General features: G+C 39.6%; 1 protein-coding gene across 6 annotated transcripts in view; it reads right to left on the bottom strand.

Annotated features, from left to right (window-relative positions):
• Window positions 1-16,676, bottom strand: part of FOXP2 (forkhead box P2) — a 417,066-nt gene that overhangs the window by 198,180 nt on the left and 202,210 nt on the right. The gene's annotated exons all lie outside the window — the stretch shown is intronic.

Raw genomic sequence — 16,676 nt, 5'->3', positions numbered from 1 at the left:
TCGCTCGCACTCGCTGCCTGACTCCAACCAGTAAATCACAGCTTTGTTTGCAGTAATTCCCCCCCCACCTCCCCCCCCCCCACCCCGTGTTGCAAGAACTGGCGAGTTTGCGAGCAGTATTACACCCTAGGCAGGCACGACGCCGCCTGAGTTTTATGGCCTCTAACTCCGGCGAAAGACTCCTTGAAGTGGCGGCTGCGGAGGCGGCGGGAGGGCGCGGAGCGGGCGCTGCGGAGCGAACAATGCGCTGCGGGGCCGGGCGGGACCGGGCGCCGCTGCCCCGCGGAGCTGCCGGCGGACCCGCGCCTGCCCCGCGCCTGCAGCGCCGCTCAACACCGAACGGAGGAGGAGAAGAGGTAGAAAGAAGTACTTAAAATAACTGCTTCTAATAGCCTTTAATACAGACATTTTGGGTAAGTAATTACAGCAAATTTCACATTTCACCTTCAACCCCCGAGGCTACACTGCTTCTCCACCTCCTCCGAAATGAACTGAGAGCACTTATTCTTTCGCACTGCGATAGAGAACGGTTTAATATTCCGCGGGTTAGCTATTTTTCTTCCCTTTCTATTAGAGAATTTACTTGTTAAATAGCGTGTTGGTGGTATTTTTGCGCTGTGAAAGAGAGGTCCGGGGAGCCCTCTCTCCAGGAGAAGGGAAAAAAACCGCTGGCCCAGGCTCGGGGGGGGCTGTGCCCGGGCACAGGGAACACATGCCCTATCACAGGGATGAACAAAGCACCCAAAGACCACCATCACATGACGCGAGGTAGAGACAACTGTGATTTAGGCAGCAACAACAGTCAAAAAAAAAAAAAAAAAAAGAGTTTAAATTCTTCTCTGCTTGTTGGGGTTGAGCGTTCAATGCGATTTTGTGGATGAGCTCCCTCCCTTACAACAAAAAGGTTCTCCAATCTACTTTTCTCATATTTTTATTTTTCCCAGCTGCCCACAGTTTTACGGTGCTTTCACGTTTCAAAGAAACTGTGAATAATGTATACAATGATGCAAACGACTTTATGTACTCCAGAGGAAATAAATGATAGTTTCCATTATCACATCAGTCAAATAACATTTTCACACAAATCTGTTTACATTCACCGTAACGATAACATAATATGTTCTTCAGCAATACTGCCTTATCAACCTGCAAAGCGGTGTAATAACAATTAACGTAACATTTAAAAGCCTACACTCTCGTTTTACCCACAAAAGTTTGTTAAAAAAACTTGATATCGCTGACATTCAAAAATAATGTTATAAATATGCAAATTAATTTTTTTAAGTAAAATATTTGCATCTCCTTTCCTCCTCCAGGCTTTTGAACTTCTGAGGTCAACAAGGACAAACAATACCACTAGTGTCTCTTTGCAAAAAGCTGGGTTTGCTGTCTGCAAGCAATGGTATCATTTCCATAGCAACCCCCTAACTATTAATTTTCAATTAAAGCAGACACAAAGCGGACAGCCTGAGGCTGGCAGACAGTGTCAAGAGCCCATCTCTGTAGGCAACAGTTTCACACAGCTATCAAGCGATAGGTGCCTCTACCACAAAGCTGTATCAGAGGTACGTCAAGTTTGGCTGGTTAAAATGACATTAACCTTGAGTTCAGCCCTAAATATTTTATATCAGACATTTACAAAGACAACAAAATACTGACCAAAGCCCAAGTCAGAAATAAACTAGCAAACAACAATTTCAAAGCCCTATGCAGCACAGGGAGAGAGAGAAAAAAAAAAAAAAGATCACAGAAGTGTATTACTGGGAGGACAGGCTTCTCAATGGCTAGAATACCACTGCATCTGCCAAAAACCTTTTAATCTTTAGAATTACCATCATCATCATTCCCTAAAACACACTCCACACACTTAAATAAAACAGTCAATACACCTATTCTATTATGCAGATTAGAATTAATTCTAAGGCATAAATTCCCCATAAATGTCACAATACTGGGTACTATTCAATAATTAAAAAAAATAACATATTTTCAAGTATCAGGGAACGTTGTAACTTCTCTCTCATGTGCCATCTTTTCATCAGAAATAACTTTCGATTTCCAAACTTCCACTCATTGTCACCAGCTTTCAGCCCATCTCCCCACAGACAACCTGGAGGTGCACTTGGTGTGTTTTGCATTTACCATTCTCCCTGCTGCACTGAATTCTTTCCGGCCCAATAGCAAACTCAGAAGGTATTTCTTGATCTCCTCGCCCAGGATCAAGGCTGTCATTAGATTTTCCTTTTTCTTTTTTTTTTTTAAATCTCCCTGTATGGCCTTCCCTCCTTAACTAGGGCAGGTGGGCCCCTGTATGCAAATACAGACCACTAGAACAGCCGGGTCCTGTGCAGTCACATAGGTAGCCTAGACCTCAGGCTGCTACTGCATGGGATTTTTCACTCCAGGGTGCAGAGAAAAACCCGCTGGCAGTGACAGGTATTATGTCACAGCCTGTTTTCTACCAAACAAAAGATGACAGGCAATGCAAACTGTTTTTCAGATGACAAGTTCCCGTCAAATGCGTTGCTCTAATTCTGCACCCTTTCTGCCCTTTTGCCTCCAGAAACAATTATGCAAAAGAACATATAACAGGTCAGGATCCCCCCCAAACTCAATATGATCACAGTTGTAATCCTCTGGACAACTGTCAGCTCTTGCAACAGTTGGATGCTATCTCTAGTACTGCGTGATCTATAAGCAAGCCTTGCACTGATAAGCCAAAGAACTGATTTAATAACAGTCCTGAGCACTATAAGGAACTAAGAGGAAGAAATGTGAACAGTACATGTCGGCATTAAGTAATACAAATTCCAAGATGCATGCACGATATTTAGGGAATCCCTGTATTGATTTAAATACCAGTAACTAGATACCATAGGCTTAACCCTGAAAAACCCTTACATGTGTGAGAGGACCGACAGACTACTTGAATAAGTAAGAACTGGAAGGAGGCACAATCATGGATTTACAAAATAATTACCAGGTTTAAATTGTATGTATTTGCATTATATCGTATATGTGATCACAGAATACACATTGGCATATTTAATCCAAAAAAAAACCAAAGTAAAATTTTGTCACTTACTTCCTGGTACACAATGCTATTCCCTATATTTACAATATCAGCATTAAATAGTTAAGGTATCAGAACTGTACTGTTTCTATTCAAACTGTATTCTAATAATGAGAACACAGCAAGGGTAACAAAATTAAAGAAGATTAAATGAACAACTTTAAAGCAGGCCCTCCAATTTTCTAGTCTTTAAAGCTAAGCTTGCTTAACAAGCTTTTTCCTCCCCAACTTACTCAATTAACAGCAATTAACATTTTTAGCAATTACACGCACAGGGAAGAGAAAGGATTGACCATTCAGCCTCTGTAAGCAACATACCAATTTTGCAGTTTTTCAATAACGTCTGTTGTTCACTATGTGCAGACATGAAGTGAATAACACAAACCCTTGGATGTGTGTTGTAGGTGCATTTTCATTTTCCAAGGTTTTATTAGCACCTGGTAGTAAGAAGTCACTGAGGAAACCCAAGCTCGCTCTGTACTGCAGATGGTTTCACCACTGCTTTCATTCAACCACAGCACTCTAGAAGCACACTTGGGAAAAGTGAACGGTGATTCTGGGACCTACATCTATGATGACTGTGAAGAAACTATGGAGAAGTGAACCCTAACCGACAGCACTGGGGAGGACTGACATGCATACACACTGCTCAGGGCTGGGACCTTCTCAAGGGGTGAGCTACCACCTTCACAATTCAAACAACTCAGCCTGAAACTTCTTTGCACCCTAGGTGACCATAAGATACAAAGTACAATCATTATTTTTCATTCATTTTCCAGTTCGAAGTGTTCTAAATATTGAGAGGATTGGGCCACAGATCAGCAGCATGAGGTCTTATGACATGATGACAATGGTGTGAGTTGTGTGTCCATCAGCACAGCATAGGGACACGTGAGGGCAAGCAAGGGCACAAGACTTGTCTTGAAGGATTGTCCTGGGTAAAGGGAGTCAGTCTGGCTGGAGTGGATCCAAGGGCGAACAATCCTGTCTGTTGTCGTGCTCTGCTTCCTGGGGTGAAAAAGCTTCAGGAGAAAGCCTGGTTGGGAACTGGCACAAATACAGTGTGGGTGATGGGGGGCCCAGCAAGGGAAAGAGAATAAGGCAGGCAGCGATGCAGGTCACACATGAAATTCACACAGATGGGTTGTAATCAAAATATTTTTTGCTTGATGAGTGACTAAAAAGAAATTTGTAGTTTCCGGTGATGATTATAGTTGGTTCTGCTCAAAATCCAAAGTCCTTAATTGTTAACACTATGTCAACGCTTACCTCTTTTTTTCCCTTAGCGGGTAAACAAGCTATGTGGCAAACATCTTTGGAGAAAAATGTGACAACTTACTAGTTCAATATTTATTCTAGATCAAGTTATTATTATTTACCAACAAATTGAGCCAGCAAGAATGGTTAATTGCTTGGCCATTCTGTAATTGACTGTTGTGGATGTAAACCTCTTTACCCATGTGAATCCAAGATAGATCACCTTTTGTTGCAAACAGTTGCCATCACACTGCAACACACAGGTAGTCAGGAACCAACTGATTGATACCAGTTTTTACTTACAGCATGTGACCAAGGATACTAGATGAAAAACAACAAAGTGGGCAAATATATTCCTTAAAGCCTCTGTTTGCAATAAACTACAAATATGTTCTCAGTCCAGGGGTGTCCATGAAACTACAAGAGCTTTTGGCAATAAAGCAAACTAGAACAGGTTGGAGGGAGGCATCTACATCTCTGCTTTAGATTCTCCCCTGAGACTAGAGATCAGATTGTGTTTACCAGGAGGAAGCTGTGACAACTGTAGATTTAGAGATACAACAAAGAAAAGTGAGTTTCAATTCACTATTTAAAATCCACTGATTAGTTAACTGGTTGTTCATGTTTACCATTTTCACCAATATTTAGTGATGAAAACCCTGTTAGCACACTGACACCTTTTGTCCAAGTAGAAAACTTAAAATAAGCACTTGAGACTTTCAAGATACATTCCCGCGAATTAAAGACAACATGAATAGTACTTGAAAAAAAAGCCTATCAAAAGATACCAGTCACATTTTAGTGCATGGCAGCCAGATATTCTGTAACATCCAGAACTGAAGACAATGCAAAAATCCACTCTTATACACACAAAATATGAAAGTGGTGGGAATGACTGGTGAAACCCTTCTTCTGAAAACACAGTATAGTTTTTCAGTATGAACTAATACACCATCTGCCTCATTGATGCTGGTAATCTTCACAATTTCACCAAAAAGACCAAAAAATTAACAGCTCTCATTTGCCTCTATCAGACTTTTGCAATTAGTGGCCAGCTACCAACACCAACCTTTACTACAGGCTGTTCTGAGCACATGCCAGAGCCCGCTGCCAGTGGGCACAAGAGACAGTCATAGGGAAAACCTATTTTCACCAAAAAACCCCCAATGCTACCATTAAAACCCATTCCTCCATCCTTAGTTATTAATAATGGACTCTTAAAGTAGAACAAACTAATAGGTATTTCTTGCCTTCACTGCAGCCAAGTTTGGCAGTCTTGGTTCTAAGACTCTGGCTATGTACACACTCCTGTATTTTGCAAAGTCAAAATGTCTGATGGGATAGATAGTTCTTCATCACTCTTAGCTGCAAGAAAAATGATGGAAAGTCAATTCACTTCACAACTGTGAGGCAGGGGCCTTCTGCAACTGGAGAACCCTCAGGGCAGCACAGGGACATGGTCCCAGTTCTTGTGTGCACCTGCCAAGGAAACTACTAAGAAACGCAGAGGTACTGTCCTTCTCAACATCACCATCACTTTAATTTATCTCTGTTTCCTAGATTTGCATGTTTTCTTCCTTTTTCTTTTTACATTTTTCAAACAGTAGATTGCAATTTTACTAGTTCCTTCCAAGGGCATTTATGTACCTCCCTTCTCTCATGACATTCATGATTAAATGCATCATAGTCAGTAAAGCGAATCAACTGTTTTGTGAAGATCTCAGCCAGAAGTTTTGTCACCTGCTCCTCCAAAATAAGGTGTTCTCTGTCCTTCCCTCATGAAGGTCGGCAACAGCCTCCTCATTTATTCCAGCTCCATGTTCTTGATCTGAGTTTCACTCACAGAGTTTGATTTGGTCTTTCTGCACTACTTTGGCTCTGATCTGACAGAGCAGTGACCTACTGAAGCTATTTTCCATCCAGAATGAGGACTCAAACAGAAGGCTTGGAGGTCTGGACGTGACAGCTCTGGAAACTTCAAACAGTGCCACCTACCAAGTCCTGGAATCCTCACTCTTCACCGCACAAAGGCTTTTACTCTCACATGCATGTCCAAAATAGGCAGGTTCCACACACAAACCGTATACATTGAAGAGTAAATTTCTAATACATTTAAATAACAAGTTACTCCACTGCCTGTAGAAAATTTTGCTATTTTACTGAGACCCACATAAACAAGGGTTTGAGCTCCCTCTACAGGCTCTGTCTCTGTAATTAACTAAGAAATGCTTTTCCCACGACCACGCACTCATAAACGAATAATGATGATGTGCAGAAACAAAAATGTTTTGACAGGATTTGGCACGAGAGCAGTCAAAATTATCATTGATGTTGTTCCTTAAATGAGACATTTGGGGCAAACTCTGGCCTAGTATAAACAGGTGCACTCCACTGCAACGAAAGGAGTGCCAGACACTTCGCTTTGAAATGAGTTTAGCTAATTTTGTGTTAGCTGGATGGCAACTTAAATAAATAATGATAACTAACTACAAGAGCTAGTACCTGAGGGAAGCAATAGGATAAAAGAGTGCCATCAAAACAGAATAGCAGGGAGATATATGTAAAAGATTAACTTTTAACTAGTAAAGCAGATTATGCTACTGCACCAGGCTTACATTGGTTTATTGGCGCAGAGTATCTGGAGTGTTCGAAGTATTAAACTCACAAACAGAGACTTCCATCCCAAGTATCATCCGATCTGCACACTCAGGAGCTAAATCAGCTCTAGGTTTCAGTGGAGCCACTATCTAATGGGATTTCATACAGGATTAGGCTTGAAATGTGGACTTCTTTGGCATCTCAAGTCCAGTCATTAAAAAGAAAACTCCTTTTTCAAGTTAATAGCACTTTCTTTTCTTCATATTCGAGGAAAAAAGCAGGATTTAGAGACCACATACAATTTTGGAAAATGCTGTTCAGGTTGTTACACAGTGATAAGAATATAAGAGAGGGAAATTACATTTCATAAACAAAGCTACATAATAATGTTTAACTGGAATACATAACTGTGTATAGTAGTTCTCCTCCAATCCAACCTTTCATTGTATTTCAACCCCAGTCTATTTTGGCTGGGAGTTCAGGTGTGAAGTCCAGTAGATCAGAAAGTAACAAAGCAGCACAAAACTTCTTCAACAGCCAGACATCAGAAGTACCAAACATACAAAAATATTAGAAAGCACAGTAGTATCTATAGAGTCAGCTCATATCTTTCTCAGCAAATGAGAGAAAATTAAGATTTTGACTAGATAAAGCTCAGCTATTTCTAGTAGAAGACACTGTAGAATAGTCATGTGTTTCTCATTAATCATTTCTAATTGATATTCAGACAAAATTTTCCTTTATTTTGCTGTTTACATGTCATATTCTACACTTTTCCTATTCTTTGAGGTCTATGCATGATAACACTTTTAGATAATTGCCCTATTTTTGTACTGCAGCCTCTTAGAACTAAGACTGTATCACACTGTGGAGAGACCTATCATGTCTGGTATGCAGAAGAGTGCTCTCACTCTGGGGCCAGAAATGGTATCATGGATTCACTACAGCAGCTCTGCTCTGTTCATCAGCAGCTGGGACCCTTTTTCTCTTTTTTACTGCTTGTTGACATAAGCCGTATGAAAACCAACTGGCAGCAAGTTATAAGCGATGCTTCCCAGGGATCAGTACTGGGGCCAATACTGCTAAAATCTTCATTAACAGCCTAGGCAACAGAATGGAGTGCAAAGTCCATGGTTGTTCCCAAACTGAGGTGTATGAAGGAGATTTGGAATCACTAGTAGGCTGCTACTCTGAAGGAGGAGGAGTAGGACAGAGGAGTGAGCCATTGAAGAACCTCCATCAAAACCTTACCAAAAGCAAGGGCCAAATACTGCAACTGGGGAGTAAGAACCCCTTAGCAGAGGTGAGGAGTCTACAGGTTACAAAGCATCTTTTCATAAAAATGTCTGAGGAGTCCTGACAGAGAAGCTAAATATGAGTTTCACGTACCCCTGCAGCTCAGAAGGTCAGCTGCATACCGTATTGGCAAAAGTGTAGGCATCTCATCAAAGGAAATGATTTATTCTCTGCTTGGCACTTGTGGCACTACACCTGTAGTACTTTGCTATAGGCTTGTGTAGAAGACACCAACGTGCTATGGCGAGTCAAGCAGAAGACCATCAAGGTGCTAAGGGAGACAGGACATGAGGTATGGGGAGAGGTTGAGGCTCTATGTGGTTTGTTCAGCCTTCAGAAGAGAAGGCTATGTGAGGATCCCTTTACTGTCTTCAAGAACTCTTCAAGAACCCTCAATAGGAAGTTGTGAAAAGGTGGAAACAGAGGTGCACAGCAGCATGACAAAAAGCAATGAACACAGATTGCAACACAAGAATTTCTGACTGGTGACAAGAAAAAATCATTCACAGTGAAGTGTTCTTACACTGCAACAGGTGCCCATCCTAAGAAAGATTCAAAATCAACTAGGAAAGATCCTGATCATCCTGATTTAAATCAACCGTGCTTTGACTGGGCCATGGGGCCACGTCATCTCCAGAAGCCCATGATTTTATCCATTAGCAGTCCTGGCTAATGGATATCCTTGAGTACCATAGACACTACCTAAGTGGTGTCTGGCTGTTGCATGCAATGGCCAGAGGATGCATGGTGGCATTTGCAGAAGTTCCCTGTGTGTGCATAGGCCAGCTGTCACACTTACTCAGTGAGCACAGCAGCTCTGCCAGACTGGGGACACACCAGGTTTCCTGCGCATGCTCAGATCACTGCTCCAGTGCCTGCACAGCAAGTTGTGCCCTGTATGTCAGCCAAGACAAACTGTGCAGTAGTGCTGTGCTAAACTTCATCAGTTGGTTCTGTGCCTGCACAGGGCTGCAATGGGACATGCAGATCAAATCATTCACAGATAACTTGGGTAGCTTTGCATCAACTTAGGTAACATTGTCCTGGTAACTCCTTCTCATTCTTATGCTGCATCTATCACACAATGGCACATCTGTTCCAAACAGCTTTAGACATGGCTTTAAAAAAAGTCTACCTCATCTAAAAATCTAATACTCAAACTATACATACATGTGAAGTCCTTGAATCATCACCAAAAAACCCCCCTCTTTTTCTCACTGAAGCTGTTCATGTTTGTTTTGGTTAACCAAGGCTCAGACTTAAATGGAATATTTTACCTGTAGTAAATCATAGCTCAAAATTATATAGTTCTACATTATAGTTACAAATTCATGAACCATTAGCTACCAACCTGGTGATCTGATGCCCCGCTTATAATAGCACCCACATTTTGTAAAGTGTTTTTCATCAGCAAGTCAGTATCATTATCCCCATTTTTTAACAGATGAAAAAACTGAGGCATAGAATAAGGAACTGATTGGATCAAGGTCATATAGCAAGCCAGCAGCAGAGACAGGAATAAAAACAAGGTGGCCTAAGACCTAGTGCAGTGTGCCTCACTGTCATTTCCTCACCCTAACGTCTCTTTTGTCTGGGTTCCTGCATTTCAATTTACCCTCTCTCGAGTGCATTAACTTACTTGGAGGGAAAAATATTCTAATTTTCTGGTTGCATGACAATTTCCTCCACTGTGGTCTGTATGGACACTCGGATACCTTTCTAGATGGCTAAAATATAAAATAAAAGATATGGCAAATGAGATTATATATACACTTTCAAGACTAATTTAATGGTGACAGAATCTTCATTTCCTTATTCCTGTACTGATAGTTATCGTGTGCTGAAAGCTTTTCTTACTCTTTTAGGGCTGTTAGTGTTGACAACTCTAACCAATTAGTCCCTTCTCTGGACTTCACTAACATGCTGTTTAGTAGTACTCTGGGTAATTAATTACATAAGAGCTGAGATGCCAGAAGGATCTGGGATTCACTAGTTGGTACCTTGCCACATTTATATTTCCGGTTCCCCCTAACCAGCTTTAGATTCTAATTCATTTTGGACTTAGTCTTCATGAAATACTTTGCCACAAGTCTTAACAAAATGGCTGTTTTAATTTTTTTTTTCTCATTTTGCTCACCAGACCTTTAATTCTATCAAGAAAATAATTATGTTTATTTGACAGAAGAGATGACAAATTTTTGAACATTGAAGGTTGTCAAAACTCAGAGTGTCTCACTTGGAGGTCTAAAGGCATGACTACGCTCCACAGTTAAATATAACACAAACCATCAGCATTCAAGCTAGCTGCAAAATGGAGTTCAGAAACTCAGCAGGGCTTTTCAGCATTAATACCAAAATGAGTGTCTCTGCATGGACATACAGCTGTGCTATGCAGAAGTACTTGTGTGGATCAGTACTACATCAGGTAGAATGGGTATGTACTACCTCACTTTCCATTGTGCAACACAAACACATTGAAAGCAGCTTTGAAAGACAGTCTCGGTTCCCACAGACAAGTTGCAAAACAGCAATTAAATGCCTGAAATACCAGGTGGCACTGAGGTCTCTCAATCTATGAAAGTAACCCAAAGCTTTGCCTTCCTGGATGAAAAGACGTCATTTAAGTGCCAGAAGTTCTGCTACTGTGTATGCTGAGAGGCATCACTGTGATAGCCGTACACACTAGAGGCAGTTAGTGATTCACAGATTTGCACGTAAGACTCTTCAGAGCTGCAAAGCTTGCAGGGATCATGCCTAGCAGCCAAGAACAGTGCATCGAGCGTGAAGCACAGCAACATGGGTACTCTTCATCAAATTGCAGCAAGAAGAGAAAAGCGGTGAAAAAGCTGCGAGCCCTACAGTAAATGCTGTGTGTTCCTACAAAATGACAGTTTGACACTGTAAATAAAAATGGTACTGGATATCTAAGTAATTGCGTAGCTTCTTGGGGTATTCGCCTGTTATCATCTCTGATCCAGCAAGGTATTCAAAGCATGTTCACAACTAAAACTTTCCAAATATTCCCATCAGCTTCACTGTGAATAGTCAGTCCTCTATATAGTCTCTCACAATGCTGAACTGAGGACATTTGACACATGCCCTTACATGTAACTGATATATCAATCCCTACCTACTTAAAACTTCAATATATAGGTGTAAATGTTGCACAGATTCTTCACTTTCTCATTAATTCATAAAGAAAAAAATATATTGCACATTACATAATGAAAAGGAGTTCTTTTGCAATTCTTCAAACATTTTGCTTTAGTAAGAACTTATTGCTGTGCACTGGGGTTATTGCTGTGCACTGGGATGAAACCAAATTTGATTCATAAATTGTTTGGGTTTTTTTAACAGAAAAGAGATGGTAAGAAGCATTCTATCTATCCCACCATAATATTTAAAGTTTTCCCAACTGTCTTGACGGTCCTAATCATGGAAATTACTCATTAAAAATGGAACATCTTTGGGAGAGATTAGAAAAGATGCTCTGCATGGTTCTCAACACCTGTGATGCCTCACCAGTGGTATACCCACACCACATCCCTGGCAAGATGGGAGAGGGACACCAAACACAAAGCACATGGCTCATGGTCATCTCTTACCAAGTGATAAACACAGTGCCACATCTGGGTCAAAATAATAAATGGAATATTGAAGATGAGGCACAGGAGAAAAATCTGTGATAGTACAAACTCAAACTTCCTGAGAGGAGAACAAGGGCAAAAGGAATATAACCAAATCATGGTACGTGATGGGAAAAAACACAGCTGAACATGGAGCAACAAACTGGAGAGAGACAGAAAAAACAGCACACAAAATTGAATCTTTTCCCTGGTAACAACTGCAGCTGCATTCAGTCAAAATATGAATGAGTCTAAACATGGAAAAGTGTATGGAAGAAAATGAAATTTTAAGGAAGATGTCTAGATTTTGTCTTTCAGGGAGTTAAGAACTGCTCTTGTACAAGAGGTAGTGTGTATCTAAATCCTGTCCTTTTCACACCAATTCTTTTGTCAGTACTCCAACTTATCACAGAAACTGAGATGATAAAAACAGACATGTAGGCATAACTATTCTACCTATATATGCCCTCCTCCAAGTAACAAAGGAGGACATCTGACAGATATTTTATAAGAAAATGACATCATTTTGACAACAGGAATTCTTTCTTTTTGAAGTTTGATTAAGTATAGTAAGAACTGAAAGCCTGGGCTGATGTCTCTCATGTCAATGCTCATACCTAATTTCTCAACTCCCTTGTGGCTAGCAAGGATCCATTCATAATCCCAAAGTCACCATTTGCTGCCACTTCCAGGGACTTGGCAGCTTCATCTATACTGTAAATCAAGTACTGCCCAGCAATACTCCTGAGCACTAGAATATGATCACCTACATTTACAACTGTTAAAATTGCTCTTGCAATGCTTTTCGTTCACGCCAGCTAGTACTCTCCTAGACCATTTGCACGCACAGTTCAGAAGGAGAACATTTCAGGAACCATTCCAAATAAGCAGCTGTATCTTGTCACAAATTGCTTTGGAAGTTCAGAGAATTTACACCACAGACATCAGCTGTTCTGTGCAGTGGGACTCAAACCATGGGGATGATTCTGGATATGTCTTATTTAGCAGTCTAGACACAGCGCAAAAATCCAGTTGCAGTGGTACCTTAATGAAACCAAGGCTAGTGATGGTTTTGTTGCTTCACTCAAAACAAATAAAAAAAAACACTGGAAACACATGGCTGCCAGCAAAATAACCCCAAACTATCCTGGAGCTCTCTATCTTCTTAGAAGGGTGCTCTTCAATATCTCTGTTTTCTGCAAGTGATTTTCCATTAATATAAGTAATTCCATTCTGATGATTAGTACAAACCATTTTTCCTCAAGCCTGACTATCACACGAGCCTTTGGTGTAGCTGCCTGAGCAGTTATCCCGCTGTGGCCATAGAACTTCACCAAACTGATGACTATCTAGCTGGGTGATCACGGGCTTAGCCTTGCATTGGAAGATACAAGATTCATACCCACAAAAGCCCAGACAATTAAATATGCAAGTGGAAGCAATGACTATTTAAGAAAATCATACTAAGTTGAGGATAAGGAGTTAAAAAAAGTGATTTGGGTCTCTCCTACTCTCCTTTTCTGATTTTGGATATCTCAGTTTCTTCTATAGGAAGAAAGGGTAGAAACTCTTCCTCGAACCTCCCTTAATGCAGTATGAGGAGTTTTAAAGTTTTTTTGAGACGCACTTAACTTTCCTTCAGTACACATAATGGAAAACAAATGAGACTGACAACTTCTTGGACCTTCCACTTCGGGTTTTAAAGCATGAGAGAAGAGAATATCCCTCTATGAGCTAAGCATACATTGGAATGGATTTATCATCTACTTTTAACAGTAATTTATCTAATTGCTCTGCATTATGCTACAGCACATCATGCTAAACTGAATTTTTACATGGCTGCATTACTGTTTCAGACATTTTATTACATAATCTACGATGACATTTTACTTACTATTTTCATTCTGCAAGAACAATGCAAAAATGGCTACAACAATGCAAATGCAGTTTTCATATTATGCCTGCTTAGGACACACAGAAAATAATGTTATACAGTACTTAATGCTTTCTCAGTCAATATGTTATGAGGTACTGAATTCTTTGTGTCATGGGGCTCAGTTGCTTAGATTTGGCAGTCAGGTGAAATTATAAGAAATAAAAAACAGGCTAATCAAACATAAACATGATCTTAAATTTTTATTGACTGCGTTTATCTAAAGTTACCTGTTAGGGATGGATTCTTGCTGAGAGGAGAAAGGGAAAAGTGGTTGAAGGGAGTAAAAAAGACACATCCCTTCTGCTCTCAGTGAAGGTCAAAAGTTTGAGGAGGGAGTACTGTTTGAACTGCACTTCTTTGCACAGGTGACCTCATTTTTCAAAGAACGACTGCTTTTGAGTGATAGCACAGATATTTATATGTAAAACAGTATTTGAAATATGATACATTATCTATCTTTGTTAGTCAGGTAAGACATGGATAAAACATATGCAAGTGAACCAGGACTGGTTCTATGCATGGCATAACACTGTAGTGACCATCTTTTGAAGAAAAACGCCTCCTAAATGTTAGCAAAACTTGATCAAGCATCCCGTTTTAAAAATTATGCGAATTTCACCAGCCGTTATAAATTTACAAAATAGCCGTGCTCCTGCAGCACTCTAAAAGGTCGTGAATCACTATCAGCCATATACATCTTTGATTTACATATTTTAAATAAACTACTATATTAACTAAAAATAATGAAACAGTTTCTTTTAAAAGGAGAAGGGGCAGCTTTCCTGGAACTAGTCCTTTTTAACCTATTATCTCAGTGCTTCAAGTGGAAGCCTGGCAGAAGATACCAGAATTATTTCCTTGTTGTATCATCTCTTCCTTTTTTCCGAAGATAATCAAGGACAAGATGGCACGAGATAATTAGCTACAAGTATCATTAGCTCCCTGAATCATCTCCATGACTGATACCAGGCTCCTGCAGGCAGCCTTGGCTTACAGTCTGCGACTCCCAGGGAAGATATTTCAACACAAGAAAGAGGCCCTACGTCGGGGAAGAAGGAGTTCTGCATATGAATGACTACATCTCGTCTGCCAGCTATGAGAACTCCTCAGTATTTCCAGCTCCTCACTGCCGGGGTAAAGCAGCTTACCATAGGGATACCAGGCTGCTTCTTTGACCTCTGTCTTTTGCTTTTAGGAGTGTCTTCAAATAGGACCACTGTCTGGAAAAGCTTCCATTTATCAATGCTAGGACAACCATGGATTTTTTTAAATAAATAGGTAGGGAGCTCCTTACATCAATGCAAGCAAATAATTGCCCTGCATTTGTAATTAACATCTGTAGACAAAGTGCTGTATTGCAGATGGAAGATCAGAATTTTGCCCACCAAGCTGATACCCCAGTTTTACTGTCCTGTTGATGTCAATCCCTGTTTTGAAACTGCATGCTTAGAGGCAAGCTCATAATTCCCTTAGATACCTCAACAAAAGATTCTAATTCTCAAAGAGGCGAAGTAGTTCCTTACTCCTGAAAATAACACACAAATATGAATTTAAGAGCTTAACTTCAGACAGTGAAGTTTAAAATTATAATCTTAGTAATCTACTGTCTCAGTTTCTCAATCTTTAGAAGTAAAACTACTGAGTTTTTTATAAAGTGATTTGTTTTTCTAGATGAGAAGCAATGTATTCTTTTTTCCTATTATCAAAATGTTTGCCTTTCTTGCATTTTATGAGGTCAGTTTTTACAAATAGCATGAAATAAGACTGGTTTTTTGTTATTTAAAACAATTTTATATCTAATGTAGACAGTTTCACTAAAAACATTTCAGAATGCATACAATTGCTTTAGAAAATAATTTTACAAGTATCTATGAAAAATAATTACATTTTTTATTCTGCACATTTACTTTCCATGCAAGTAACACATGTAAGAATGTGTTATTAATCCTGGTACAAAAGCGTGAAGCTTGTCAATATTGACCAGGGTATAAAAAACACGGGAACGTTGTTGTTACAGTGAAGGATATGGCGCGCACACAATTTCATTGCACTGACTTTAATACTTTAATACTACTACATCTTACCAGTAGGCAGCACTGTTACATCTTTTTAGATGTTAGCAATGTTAATGACATACAGTGCCATCTGCAACTTTCTACATAATATCTGACCTTTACTTCCATTCAACCCTCATTATTTTTTCTTCACGCAGTGTTTCTATCTCCCAGATTTTATTTCATAAAAGGAAATAAGAAAATCAAAATGCTGGAATATTTTTTAACACTTCAAAAATGGGAAATGGATATTGGAATGGTATATTGGATTGCATTAATCAATTACAATAACTGTCACTATTTAAAACATGGCAATATCTATATCAAATGATTAATTACCTTAGGCAAATATCTGAATAATGGAAATGATTCATTTCAGTATTGATTAAATCATTTAGACCTTTAAGATCCTAAAAGAACAAACTGATAAAATAAACAGTGATCCTGATCCAGAAACCTCTTGTTCAAATGAAGAGCATATGTGCCTTCAGTTATGAGTCTTGCTTTAAATCGGATTATTCTTCTTAGGAAGGACTGAAAACTGTAAAATGCAGGAAAAATGAGTGCTATAAACTTAATAATCTAGTCTTATTACTATTTTTAAAGTAGCCAATCATAAATATACAAACATGGTCAATGCCCTCACAATTGATAATTTTCAGTTTTTCCATTCCACAGAGTTTGTATCACCAACTAATTGGACTTTGATCTTACATTTGCTAAAAATTAAAATTCAATACTGAGTTCAATAGGATTTTTGGAAGTAAAAGAAAGAAAGAATTTTGTGCCGAATATACATGTACCCAGCTGCAAAGGTTACTGGCAGGGGTTAATAA

The sequence above is a fragment of the Cuculus canorus genome, chromosome 1, assembly GCF_017976375.1.
Source record: "Cuculus canorus isolate bCucCan1 chromosome 1, bCucCan1.pri, whole genome shotgun sequence".
In the NCBI taxonomy this organism is placed as follows: domain Eukaryota; kingdom Metazoa; phylum Chordata; class Aves; order Cuculiformes; family Cuculidae; genus Cuculus; species Cuculus canorus.
The sequence above is the reverse complement of the archived record's forward strand: the minus strand, read 5'-3'. Positions and strand labels throughout refer to the sequence as shown.